Here is a 14294-nt window from a genome sequence, read left to right on the forward strand (position 1 = left end):
AGCTTGTTTCTCTGATAACTCAAGATCCAGACCTCTGATGACTAAAATCCTTCATCTGGTTAAAATATAGAGTTAGAAACCACCTTAGGAATAACAAGGAACTTTAATTTTTGGGTGGTTCTGGCATCCCGTGTGGTCTACTGCATAGTTAATTGATTTCAAGGGGAAACCTACCTGGTAGCAGGCATTCTAACTATACAGAAATAGCTTCTTCTCGCTGAGGCTCTCATGTGCTCACAGGTCGTATAGAGGCATCAGTATTAAAATTAGACTGCTTCATAACTACCTAAAAACTCCTTGTAGTGGGTTTAAGTACATGAGTAAATGTACTTTCCACCACCGCAAACAAAGTCTATGAAGAGTTAAAAATACCCGGCAGACACGTGCCTGTGATGTGTGGCCGTCTCACAGAGGGAATGTGGCACACAGTCTGGACTCCTCTGTCACAGTCTGAAGTGATACAACATATGGAAGAAGCAGCACACAGCAGGGAATGGAGAGCTGACTCGACACTCAAACATTTTACATCTGCAAAATGCAACTTTGTATTCGCAAGACTCTACATATTCAGACACAAATCCTCTTGTTTGGCTGAAATCAGCTTTTTAAAATGTTTTATTTTGGGTGTCCTGTTACGTGTGGGTGTCTCTATCAAGGTGAGGCAGGGAGCTTTATCTCAGTCTTATCAATATGATAATATTGGAACCTGCCCTGCTAAGGGAGAGAAGCTTTAAGGGGGATTTAAGATAAATACTGTATCACTACACCTAATATTGAAAGTCTTATTTGTTAATGAAGTAGACGAAGAATAAGGGAGGACTACGAGTAATGAAGTAACTAGTAGTAGTAATAGTAGTGTTGACACCAGCTCATACACAGAGAGAGGGAGCGACACAGAGGGAGATTACACAGTGTTTTCTGCTTTGCATAAGGAGCTTATGTGATGGGTTTTCAGAGGAGAACTGCAGCAGTCAGATGGACGTCCCGCTGCCTTCCTCTCACGCCGTCCTGTTCGTACAGCTGGGTAGTCCAGCGGTCAGCCACTTGGCCCCCGGGGTCAGGGAAATGCCACGGGAAAAATGACAACAAAAAGCCAGGCCAGAGTTTGGATTAAAAAAAAAAACCCAGGAAACTCATACTCACAGCTACTGATCCTGCTGTTATTCAAGTTATTGTTTGGATAATATAACTTTGTCATTATTATAGAGCACATGTCCTCTGCAATGACATAAAGAGTTGTTTTTTTGTTGCTGAAATCAATGTCAACCAGCAGGACTTTTCATTAAGCCCAATCAATATCTACAGTTTGGCGCCCCCTGTTGGAGCAATGCTGAAATATTAAGCTTTATGAACAGCAGTTCACTGGGTGCAGGACTTTGTTTTCATGTCATAATTAATTTTTCAAGATGTAGAGCCACTTTGCTGTACTGCTGAGTAAATGTTCTGATCATCTGCTCTTTCACACATGTCACACACTCCAATGAAAGGTCAAACATGGCCTGAGGGCTGAATATGTTCGCAATAAAAAGCTGGCTGGAGCATTTTTATAGTGCTGGTTCAGTGCAACCTATTATACTACTTCTTAATGCTACAGCGTACACTGATATTTAGTGTTCTTACAACTATTTGTGTTTGTCTTTTTTCTGTTTTAACATGACAATGCCCCCCTGCACAAAGCCAGCTCCTTAAAGAAATATTTTTTTCCAGTTTGGTGTGGAACAAGTTGAGTGGCCTGCACAGAACCCCAGACCTCTATCCGAGCCAGACTCGAATAATGAAAAAAATGGGTCCTTTTCTAACCACTTTCCTTGAGCATGATGCAAAATGTCACGAGGTCAAGTAAAGATGTGAAGGAGGATTCATGAGGACTAAGGAAAAAACAACGGTGGTGCTAAGAGAATCTGACTGCCCCTTATGGCAGGCTTTCTTTTAAAAACAACTTTATTTGTAACGCATTAAAGATAAGTACAGTGACAAACTCAGTGCTGTAGGTTTCCTGTCCCAGATAGAATCACACCTCCTCAGAAAGGATGTTTGCTTGTGACATTTTTATACGTTTAGCGAAAGATTTATGTATATAGTATTGTTGTGATGATGATATTGTTAAATAGAAATTCAATATTCTTGTTCTTCACAACTAGATTTTAAAAGAGAAGAAATCTATATTTACTGATCTTGATTTCTATAAGTTTGAGATGGTGTCACAAGCATAAAAAAGATGCTCTGTTGTTTCTACATTTATGTGGGTCTGCTGTGGTGAACTACAACGATCCATCCAGTGTAAAGGAGATAAGAAAGCAAGCACTGGAGCACCTTTCCTTAGCATTTAGAGTATTCACACAGCTCTTATCATGGCTGCCAGTGAAAAACCTCTGGGTCATTTCACTCAATTAGAAACCTTCCTGAGCAAAAAAGAATGCACCCAACATCAGTGCTGGACCTCATTAAGGCTCTTGTGTCTGAATGGGAGCAAATCCCTGCAGCAGGTTCAACATCTGAGAAGACTGAAACCAGACAAGTGGAGGCTGTTTGCAGCAGATTAATAAACATTTGGTTCACTTTTTACACATAATATTAAACTATCATCTGGTGTAATGTTCAGATGCCCACGTACCTTTGACCATGTAGTAAATCAAATCATTTAAAAAATGAGGGTCTTAAGAGTGCTGATAATAATTTTACTCTCACTAAACACAATATTTCAGTGTATTTTCATTATTTGAGCTCATGTTTGTGCATGCTGCAGCTCTGGGATGAGCAACAGGCTCCGCTGGTCACATTTAGCAGAGAGTTCACACACATAAACAGGAACTCAATGACCCCACTGTTGTCTTTCAGCCTGAATATTCAGCTCACAACACTCTGGAAGATTGCTAATGTGTCTGGGAGGGCATAAGGTCACGATGGCTGGAGAGAGCACTGCAGAAATTACCCGTTGTTATGCAATCAAGTGGAAGTGCATTTTGAATGAACTGTTGAGGTGAAGAATACTGAAAGCTGCTCTGTGTTTGTGCAGCAACTCCAAATGTTCAACCTTAGAGTTAACAGGCTGCGTGACATCAAAAAAGTATGATAAATGATCAGCTAAAGTCTTCTGATGTTGTTGAGTTTGCATAATATATCGGTTGAAACCATCCATGCTAGCAGCGAGGCTATATGGATGGGAACGGTCTGTTTACGTCCAGACTAAAATATTTTTATTGGATGGATTTCCATGAAGTCTTCCACAGACATTTATAGTTCCCAGATGATGTAACCTAATGACTTTGGTGATCCTCTAGAGCACTGGTTCCCAACCTTTTTCCTTAAGGGACCCCTCCTTCTATCATTGAGTAAACTGATTTAGTGATATATTTCATGGATATTTCACATTATATTCAATGTATGACATTAACAGTAGAGAACAACTGATGAACTGTACAATGAACCCAAATACTGAACGCAGTAACTGCAGGAAGTTTGTGTAAAATTAGCAGATTATTTCCTGTGAATATTGTTTAGAGATCAGTTTTTATACAATTCCCTGTCTGTATTATATATTTCTTTTCATTTTTAACAATCACATATGCATAATAAGCTTTTTTTGTGACAATTTCTGTGTTTTCAGGACCTGTGTGGACCCCCATGTAAATCTTTGGAAACACCTAGAGCTAGGACCTCCAGATTGGGAACCAGTGCTCTAGTGCCACAATCAAGTTGACAACTGTTGTTGTGAGTGAAATATCTTGACAAATATGGGATGGATTGGTCAAAACAGTTGTATCCCCCTCTGGATTAAGTTAAGTTAAGTTATCCTTTATTGATCCCCGTAGGGAAATTCTCTGCATTTGACCCATCTTAAGTGTTAGGAGCAGTGGGCAGCCACCCGGGGACCCACTCTAGGTCTAAGCCAGAGCCTTGGTCAAGGGTACAGACAGGAGCAGTAACCTAACATACAGATGATGGTAGTAGTAATATATTTTAAACCAAAAAAGTCACCATTACCTATTAAAGCAACAAAAATAAATATTGTATTAATTGTTGCTTTAGTAAAATGCAGCCTGTTTAATAGTGACCTCCATTGCTGAAAATGGTCTTTTTTCGTCAAAAAAGTGCATCACAGGCTGCCGTCGACATGACCGGAGGAATTTCCTGATTCCAACTACTAGCAAAGGTTTGAGTAAATGTCCTTGCTATAGCCAGGAGTTACATATAAATCGGGTTGCCAGAAAAGAAAGGAATAAAAAAGAGCTGACAAGGGCTTTAGACTCAAATAATAATGTAATAACCGACTTTTTTCAGTCAGCTCAGAAAGCTGCTACAAGACAGGCTGACTGAGAGCAGCTAACAAGAGGTAGCTGGCATCAGTGAAAGATCCACCACCACCTGTTTATGCCAATGTAGCCCCCGTCGCTGAATACGTGTCTCTCAGTTTAAATCTGGGAGGGAGAGAGATATGAGTAATGTTAAAGCAAATTGAGACGGGGCCCATTCATTGAACCTTTTCAGGGCCTGTGGGTGTTAGGTCATAAGATCAGTAATATCATATAGAAAATGAACACACACCAAGGGTTGTAATGAGGTGCTGATCACTGAATGTTTATAGCCACAACAGTGCCAATAACTGTAATGAAGTAGACAAAGTGAAATGTCTGCAAAGGTATGCATGTTCTGGTTGGATGCAGGTGGTGTTATGAATCATGGAATTGTGATATGTTTGCCAAAAACACAAGTCAGTTCACCCAAAAAAATAAAAACCAAAGATAAAAAGAGAGTTTGTCTCACTCATGATGTCTGACCATGCGTATATATTTGGTTTTATGTGCCAAGCTTTTCCACAACCTGTACCACCCAAGTGCAAAGTGAATAGAATTTAAATCTTAACCTCAGAGCATTGGAAATATATATATTTAAAATTTAACAAGAGCATGACTTTCTAGAAACAATGCCCCAGCTATTTAGGATAATGCATACACTTAACTGTCAACTGTTTTTATGGGGACAGTCTCTGTGGGAGAAAGTGGTTTCAGTAAAAAATGTAAAAGAAAATTCTCAAACTGGTGATCATCTCTTACTAAGAGGAGGTTGCAGTTGTGGCGACATCAAGGCAGATTTTCCATCTCTCTCCTGTCACTCTCATCCCCATGTTTGTGGGCTGACGTACCCTGGTGTCATCAGCAAATTTCATCATTCTGTTGTTTTGGCATTCAGCAACACAACCATGAGTGAATAGACTGAACAGTAAAGGGCTGAAACCATTTAAAACCAGCATGGTGTGCTGATGAATGGTTATTATTCTCGCAGCCTGAAGCCCGCCTGTCTGGAGATCAGCCACAAACAGGTGGAGATGTCTAAACGTACAGCCATCAGCATAATGAAACTAAACAAGCATAAACAAAACACAATATGTACAAGTTAGTAAGAAAGTAGGTTGGAGGTCAAAACCAGGGAGCAAAGTCATAAGGACACAGAAAGGAAAAATCACCTGCCGCTTCTTGAACTTCAAGTATGGATCTTCACACTTTTGCAATGAATCTTCACACATTTCCTCTCACAGTCCTCTCCTCGTGCTGTGAAACATCACTGCACAGACTGCAGGCTTGTCTGTGTCTGCAACAGCAGCAGCAGGTTCTCTCAGTGTACTCGGTGTCTCAGTCAAAGCCAAGCGGCCCAGCTGACCTGCTACTTCTCTCTTCCACACGCACCATTTCAACCTGGACAACATGTATGCACACATGTAGCAACATGCTAACGTGCAGAAATGTGCATACAGATGGTTAAATGAAAGGAAAACCCTGCCCATATACCCTCACACACACACACTGACACACTGACAGGGTAACACAGACGATCAAAACAACAGTTATGACAAAAGACTTGTGATGCAACAGCAGACAATGAAACAGCGTTCCAAGGTGGTTTTGTATAATAGACTTTAGAATCACCACATGCCAGATGCATGTTTCCTTTTATTTGACTTTTTAAAAACCCGGTTATTTTTCCAAGAAGACTCAAAATACCAAAATGTTGTATGTGTGCAGCCAAGTGTTCATCACATGAAAATCACCAAACCGAAAATGTGCTTTTGTGACTTTCCTGCCCTGTGACACTCCAAAAGGAACCCAGCCCAACGGCATACAGGATTTGAAGACTGATTGTTCATCTTATGGAATTTTTATATGTTTGCCATCTACATTTCATAGATCCCACTGGAGTATAAACATATGCACATCCAAATTCCATAAGATGAATAATCAGTCTACAAATCCCCAAAGGACTTTAAGAATAATGAAGTATTGCATCCTAAATGGTCTAAATCCCAACCTAAACACATATGTAAACTAGTCTCCAAACACACAGACCTTTAAGTACATTCATTTACCAAAATCTGAGACTTAAGCCACGACCCAGGAATCTATGTTGGTGGTTCGCACGAGGGCCGTGACCTCACCATTTGGGAGCGGCTCTGTGAGTGCCCAGCTGCTAGATTAGTGTTTTCATCTGCACACTGTGGAGACACGCTAGTGTGAGTGACTCTACCTCCTGACCGAAACATCACACTCTAAGTCTTCGTAATAGAATGACCTTTTAATGGGAAAGAGTGCAAAGACTCATCCTGCAATGGGTTTATCCAGCAGACACGTTTTATTTTTTTTAAATTATGGCTTAACTTTGGTTGTATTTTATTAAACTCTAAAGACAGCATCATTCTAACAAACAGAATGCTCTTCTCACATTCCTAATCTTACAATTTCTTTTTCAGATTTTCATTTCAGCCATTTTGCTAATACTCTTATCCAGAGAGATTTACAGAGAACAGTAGAAGGAGCTTGCATTCACAAACAGAGCTAAAAGTCTGTAGCCATAGGTTGTAATGCACAACATGGAAGGAAAACGACACTATTTTTGTTCTCTCAGGTGCAGCCGTTTCCTAGAAATTTAGTTTAAGTAATTTGCAACAGCAAATATGTTTTGAGGGAAATTAAATGTTGAATTATGTTTTCTATTAACATAATATCATTTATTAAATGTACTACAGGGAGTTTTTAACTGTCAGTTTAATACTTATGCCAAATAAGTGAGAAGATTGGATATTTCTATATTATTCTTTATGCCTTACTTTGAGCAACCTGACTGCGCCAGATGGTTTGTTACACAGAACAATCTGGGAAGTTGTCATGAACTGTTTGGGAAAGGGCAGGCAAAACAAAAAATACTTGGCTGAACCATCACTGTCTATCACAGGCGAACTTCAATCAGATCAAGCAGAACCATGTAACGTCAAACTCTTACAAAAAGAGCAAGAGCATCTTTTCCACCAAGAAAAGCCTTCTGTGCTGCTCTTCTTTCGATGAAGAAATACTCTCCAGTTCTGATATATCTGATGCTAGCAACATCTATGCTAACCTGTATATGTCCATCCCCATAGCTGCCAGTACTTCCTCAAAGGACGCTGATTGGTCCGGTACAACGTAGTTTGGCAACAAACACATAGACTGAGGCCTGCAAGAAGGATTCTTGCATGATTTTAGCCATTTTAGCCATCGGGCCAGAAGCGTGGCAGTAGAAACGCTACCCCACACAGCTAAGGCTGATGGGAATGTCAACATGTTGGATAAATTCAAATTTTCATTTGATGGTGGAACTACGTGAAAAGTCTGGGGATCACAAAACGTAATATAAATGATCTGCATGGGGACGCAAATGTCCAAATAGACCAAACGTCTTGGCAACACATCCAAAATTTGTTGGGACATTTTACTTTCTACCAGAAATATCAATCTGCTGGTGGATCACCAACATCAGTAGGATCGATCCTCTGGAGGCCATGAATGTCTCTACAAAATGTGGTCGCAATCCATTAATTACTTTATATATCTATAATTTATTTAACAGGGAGAATAAACATTGTTACATAAAGAGAAGTAAGGCAGCAAATGACACGTATATTTTCCATTTCATTAAGTATAACTTTTCTTTTTCTTTTTAATCAAATTTTCTTAATGCTTTATATTGTTTTAGTTACACTCATGCCAATAAAGCATATTGAATGGAACTGAATTGAACTGAGTGTAAGTATATCTATGTATTATGTGTATGTATTGCATGTATTGTAAGTGCATCCATTTATGCAGTTCACATATTTTGGGGTTTTATTAAACCACAAATGGTTGGTGAGAAAAGAGAAATGTGAGTTAAGCAGACAGAAATAGAGATGATAGATGGGATTAAAACTTTGTACCTGCTACATGGTTAATGTCTTGTTTTCACCCAGCCCCTTCTGTTTCTGCCAATGTTCATTCTCGTTCACAGCTCTCCTCTTGCTCCCGTCGCTGCAAACTGAAGAAGCTGCTTTTTAAACCTTCTGACAAATCACAAATATAAACTCAACAGAGATTAAAAATAACTAAAATCTTATTTCTGTAACTGATTCCCCACCCTCACGTCCCTCCACTCTCTCCCTCTTCTAGCTCTTATCTTTTTTCCTTTTTCTGTTTTTCCTTATCTTTCTTTATCTTTTGCCAGTTTCACTTCTCACCTTTTCCTTCCCTCCTGTCTCTTATCTCCATGGCTTAATCCTCTCCCCTCCTTGTTTATTTACTCTGTGCCTTTTTATTGCCTGCCAGGAGAAGATTTTGGAGGCTTTACTGTTTTCATTATGTCCTTTTTGAACCACCAAGTGTGAAATGCCTAAGAACTTTGAACCAGATCACCTCCTTTTTCTCAGCGGTGTCCAGCTAATTCTTCAGGCTGGATTCTCTGTGGATGTTTGCCAGACTAGACAACATCCAGTTTTTTCTGGCACATTTACTGTCTGGTTCACTCTCAGTGTTTACAGCAGAAGCAGGCAGCTGTTTTCATTAAACAAGCTGTGATCAAGCCTCTGTACTCTGCCTGCTCAACAGCAAACAGCAGACAGACGCAGTGAGAGAGCAGCAGGTGAGGAAAGTGGAATATGTAGCAGCTGGAGAGCCAGATATTCTTCTCAGGAGTTGGTGGAGACCAAACCAGAGCTAAAACTAGAAGAGAGCACTCAGTAGAAGAGGACCAGATCAGTGTTATTTCCTGGCATTTAGTCTCAGTTGATTCTCACAGTGCAGAGACAATGTGTCCTTTTAAGCGGGAATATCATAGAGGACAAAGCAATATGCAACATGTGGGTTGGTTCATTTGAAGGTAAAAAGGTTGGGAACCATAAAGAAACCCAAAGAGTTGTGGGAGGAAACAGATCTCTCCTGCTTCCTCTGGACAGGAATGTCACTCTTATATTTAGGTATTAGTGTTTGTTACTTCCACGGGAGGACGAGATTTCCTATACTGACTCAGTACCAGAGTTTACAGTAATTTGATCAGACATGGTGAATTTAGCATCTCTGTAAGTGAGGATGCTTTTTTCAATAATTTTTATCTACTTGTTTTCTCTAGTGCAGCTTTAAAGTTGCAGTATTAAATAATTATTGGTCTTTAAATTATATTTTTCAATATTAGAACTAAGGTATAATGTTGAGTCAATCTGTCTTGACCCTTTGTATTTATGCCTCTGTCCTCCCTTTTCAGCTCCCCCATCAGTTGTCGAGTGTGTTGGTCTGTGTATGAGAGGTGTGTGGGTGCACATCCCTCTCTCCGCAGTGACCCGCTGCTCCGCCGCACTCCGCTTCCACAGCATCCCGCCGGCTGCCTAGCAACGCTCAGTGTCCATGGCAACCGAGCCAACAAACACCCCCACTCCTCTTCAGCCCGTACCCCTCAATTAGGGCTAAATTGTGGCAATCAGGAGAAGCGGAGTCACAGAGCGGATTAACAGGGATCACCAGGAGGAACCTTGGTGTCCATGTTGGAGCCGTACGCCCGGGTATTCTGCAATCAGGCTCGGATAATGCTGCTGTTCTCAGCAAGGGACAGCTAATTTAGATCTGAGACGGCTGAGAGATGGAGAAGGGGTCACATAGAAATGCTTGCCGGCTGACAAACTGTGGAACAATGTACAGCTGTGGAGAGCTTTCTTATGAAATGAGGACCTAGAATTTTTGTTTTGAATGACAGAAAAAAGTGTTTATTAATGAGATAATGAAACACCAGCAGACTGTAGGGACAATACAGTACATATAGAGGTATAAAGCATGTAGTAAGGACAGTGAGGCTGCTGCTCCAGATGTGTTTTAGCCCTCTCTTGTGGAATAAAAGCAAACCTACAACAACAACAAAAGAAAAGAACAAAAGAAGTCACTGCACTGTAAAATTAACTCATCTTTTCTCTTTAACTCAGTCTAATTTAATTAATTTGTCAGTTTTATGTCAGGTCAGCTGTAATTGTTTATTTATCACATTCAGAACCATTCCAGAATTTATAATCATGGATTTAAATGAAGGGTTGGCAGCACTGCAACATCCACAAACACTTCCAATGACAACACAAATTAATTACATTTATTTATCTATTTTTACCTCCAAAGCCAAATTTTATGAAATTCTAACTTCCCACAATATCTGTGCATGACAAATATGACATGGCCAGGGGTGGAACCAGTTGTTGTAAACATTCAGGGCTTAGTCCAAACCATCATTTAGGAAAAACATCATTTATTCTCCAAGTTTTTTCATCATTCTGAAACCAGAACCCAACAAATTTGGAGGATGACTCATTTTCACTCCTGCCACCTAAAGAGAGGCAAAAAGGTCTGATGTTATTATTTTAAGTTACATAACGTAGGTAGGGTAGGGATAAACAGCATTACTAATCTTGAAACCCATTTTTGTGAAACTATTTTGTAGTAGAGTTCAAAGATAGGACATAATACTGTCATAGATGCTGATATTTTCCCAGTAATAGAACTTTGGCTCTGTTCGTTTTTTTTGGTCCAATCAGAGAGAGTGAGGGGAATGCACAAAGCTGAAGTTATTTTAAAAGCCTTTTGAGAAAACATTCGGGGATGGAGCATAGCATGAGCATCAGCATAAACTACACACACACACACACACACACACACACAAGAGTTTTGAGTTTGTCTAACTTATTTTCACATTCAATAAGTTTTATATCAGAACAACTAATGATCAACAAATCATTTAATGAAATTTGTAAAGTCGCCTTGTCACTCATATTTTCATATTGAGGCAGTTTTTTACAGTGTACAAAGATGATGTGATGGGGGAATTAAAATGGGTTTACGATTAAGTGTTTATAAGTTTTATTATGTTTTTGGTTTGAACTCTTCCTTTTTGTGTTTTTTATTCTTCAGTGTTTTTATTTTTTGCTTTAGATACTTGTATATGTATATTAAGTTTAGTTTCAGGTTTTAAGTATCTTTTAATATTAGAGAGGTTTATTTTTTATAAACTTTTGGTCGGAGTGATTGTTTTGATCCCACATATTTTTATCTGGTTGCCTTTATTTATTAATATTATTTTTTGTGATGACGTCTCATCTCTACCTACAGATGAACACAACACTGTTCTGGCTGTCTGAGAGCGACAGAAGATCAGAGTAGAAATCTGTAAATCTACCTTCATTAATCTGTAGAAAAACACTAAAGACAGAAAGTTCCAAAGTCATTTTATACAGATATTTAATAATCTTTTGAGTCTGAAACGTGTTCATACAGACCAAATGACAATACCAAATAAACTGAAAAAAGGTAGCAGTGTTTGTGCTATTGAGTAGTAAGTGCAGGAGATGTACAGATAATAAAGGAAATGGATAAACCATAATGAAATGTAATGAGAGAAATTAGAAAAATAAAATCCAATGTGAACTTTATTGTAGTAAAACCAAACAGCCACTAGAGGGAGACTTTAGTCTAAAAATTGATTGAACTGTCTGAAACAGTGTCTGTCCTGCAGGGGGCAGTATATATCTTCAGGACCAGATTATTGGAGTAGATCTTATATAATTTGACTTGTGTTGCATTGCAATAAAATCAGATAAATATTAATATTTAAATTTGTTTCATTGCATTTTTCACATCATATTTTAGGGCCACAGAAATGGTGTCTCCTGTTAGCTTATAGCTGGTGGAGGAAGCCTGTTCAGCAGCACACACTCTTAAAAAGTAAAAAGATCATTAAGGATGCTCAAAGATACCTTTTGACATTAGACAGGTTCTTCCAGGAACATCGCAGTGTTTGTATGAGCTCCTCCAGCAGCTTTGCTCCTGGAGAAACTCCTCCTATTCTGGAGGGTTCATCATTCTACTTTTAAGCATCTTTAAGGGTTTCTGTAAGATGTTCTTTTCTCCCGAATAGCTGCTAAACGAAGCCCTTTACCCAGAGGATACACTGAGAATGATCAAGAGGTTCCTGAAGGCACCGATCAGTTAATGAGATCCTTCAGTGAACCTCAGATACTTTAGCAGTTCTGCATGCAGCTTGTGAGTTTTATAAAATAAGGGTCAATTAGCTCAACGCTGTAGTTTTTGCTGTATTAATTAATAACTGCACACTGACTCCAAACAACAAATGCATTTAGAAGGACAATGTTTGAATCCCAATCAGATCTTAAGATGATGGTTATCACACCCATATACAGTATAGAGTATACTCTAATCATCTGACAGGCCCTTTTGAGACAGATGGGATTCTCAGTCAGACCTGCACAAGGTGATAATTAGCACACACATTAACACAAATACAATAATACATCAAATATATTATATCATGTTATTTATTAGTATTTATTGTGTCATGCACATACAAGTACCCAGCCCATATGGACCTCTAACCCCTTAGCTATTTCCACCATCCCTCCTTTTTGACTCATGAATCTCATCCATGTGTCAGTTCCACTACACACACTGTCCATTCACACACATATTCACACATTCATCCAGTCTTTCCACTCTATTCTTTCCTGTGCAGGAGCATTCGACTGAGTTTCAAATGGTTTTACTGTACCAGAAATGGAAAAGAAATGTTCAACGTTTGCTTTTGCAGCTAAATCCGTTCATGCATATTCTTTAGAGTCCCGGTCTGTAGTGCAGGCTTTACACTCAATGTGAAACGTTTGTCAGACATGAACGCAACTCAAATGGCACATTATGGCAAAGAAAGAAATTCAGTCTCACACCATAAAAGGTTTCCTTTCTAAAACACAACTTGTACATGAAAAGGCAAACATTAGCATATTTAACCCCACAGAATGGGGGTATATAATATGTCCATCAGATTTTGTGTTATAGCATCAACATACGGAATGAGAAAAAGGGAGGGAAGTACAGAGTTTTTCTAAATATTGCCTGCAGTCCAGTCTCATATCTGCTGCCTTTGTGCTGGTTTGGATCAGTAATCTGCTCCGTGTGTAATTACTGCTCTTCACATTGAAAGTTAATGATGTCAAAACACCAGGACAGGAAATGGAAGCGGCTGCAGAGGAGGATCCTGCTGTGGTTACAGTATCATTATTACCAGAACTGCATGATCTGTCTTCCTCCTTCTTTGAAACTGACATTAGACTATTTAAATGCACTGATATGTTACCAAGTTGACCTTTAAGTCACTGAATCGTCCCTCTAATGCTCCTTTAATGACTGACAGTGTGTCTGTCTTTGAAGTGTACTGACTTTATTTAGAAATGATAAAATACTAAATGTTAAAATATCCTGTAAAAACACTATTTCCACCTCCTCACTTTCTCCTCTTTCATTCCTTTTCCTTCATCCACCTCCTCTTTCTCCTTCTCCTCCTCCTGCTCTTCCTCCCCTTCCAGCTCCCTCTTTTCTTTCCATCCTTTCTCTCCTCTCCCTTCTCCTCACCTTTCCCAGCTCTCTGCAGCTCCCTCTTCTTCCTCCCTCTCCTCTTTTTCCTCCTCTTCATGTTCCTCCTGTTCCACCACCACCTCCTCCTCCTCCTCCTCCTCCTCCTGCTGTCCCGTGTGAACAGAGCCTCTTTTCTTTCCTCTCTCCTCCTCTTTGGATGACCGCCTGTTCCTGGAATTCAGAAACCCCTCTCACTTTTAATTTATGCGCATATTAATTGCTCTCCATTGTAATTTCCACCGTGGGATACAACATGCAAATGCACCATGCATTTGTGCGTGTGTCTAGTTGAGTGTGTAAGTGTGTGTGTGTCTAGTTGTGTGTGTGTGTGTGTGTAATTTTTTCCTCCTCGGTAATCCGCCACAGACATTTCTTCCCCCTCTGGTTGTTAACGTTCATTTACGTTTAACTGTTAATTTAAATTACAGCTGATTTATGTGAAGGGATTGTGGATATTTTTACATTTTAAATGTGCAAAAAAGAGGCACGTTTTTATTTTGTTTTCTATCATTTAAAATGTTTTTATTTAATTTGCATTAAAGCAGTTATTTTCTACCTGAATTT

The sequence above is a fragment of the Morone saxatilis genome, unplaced genomic scaffold, assembly GCF_004916995.1.
Source record: "Morone saxatilis isolate NCDOM2014 unplaced genomic scaffold, NCSU_SB_2.0 Contig24, whole genome shotgun sequence".
Lineage (NCBI taxonomy): Eukaryota > Metazoa > Chordata > Actinopteri > Moronidae > Morone > Morone saxatilis.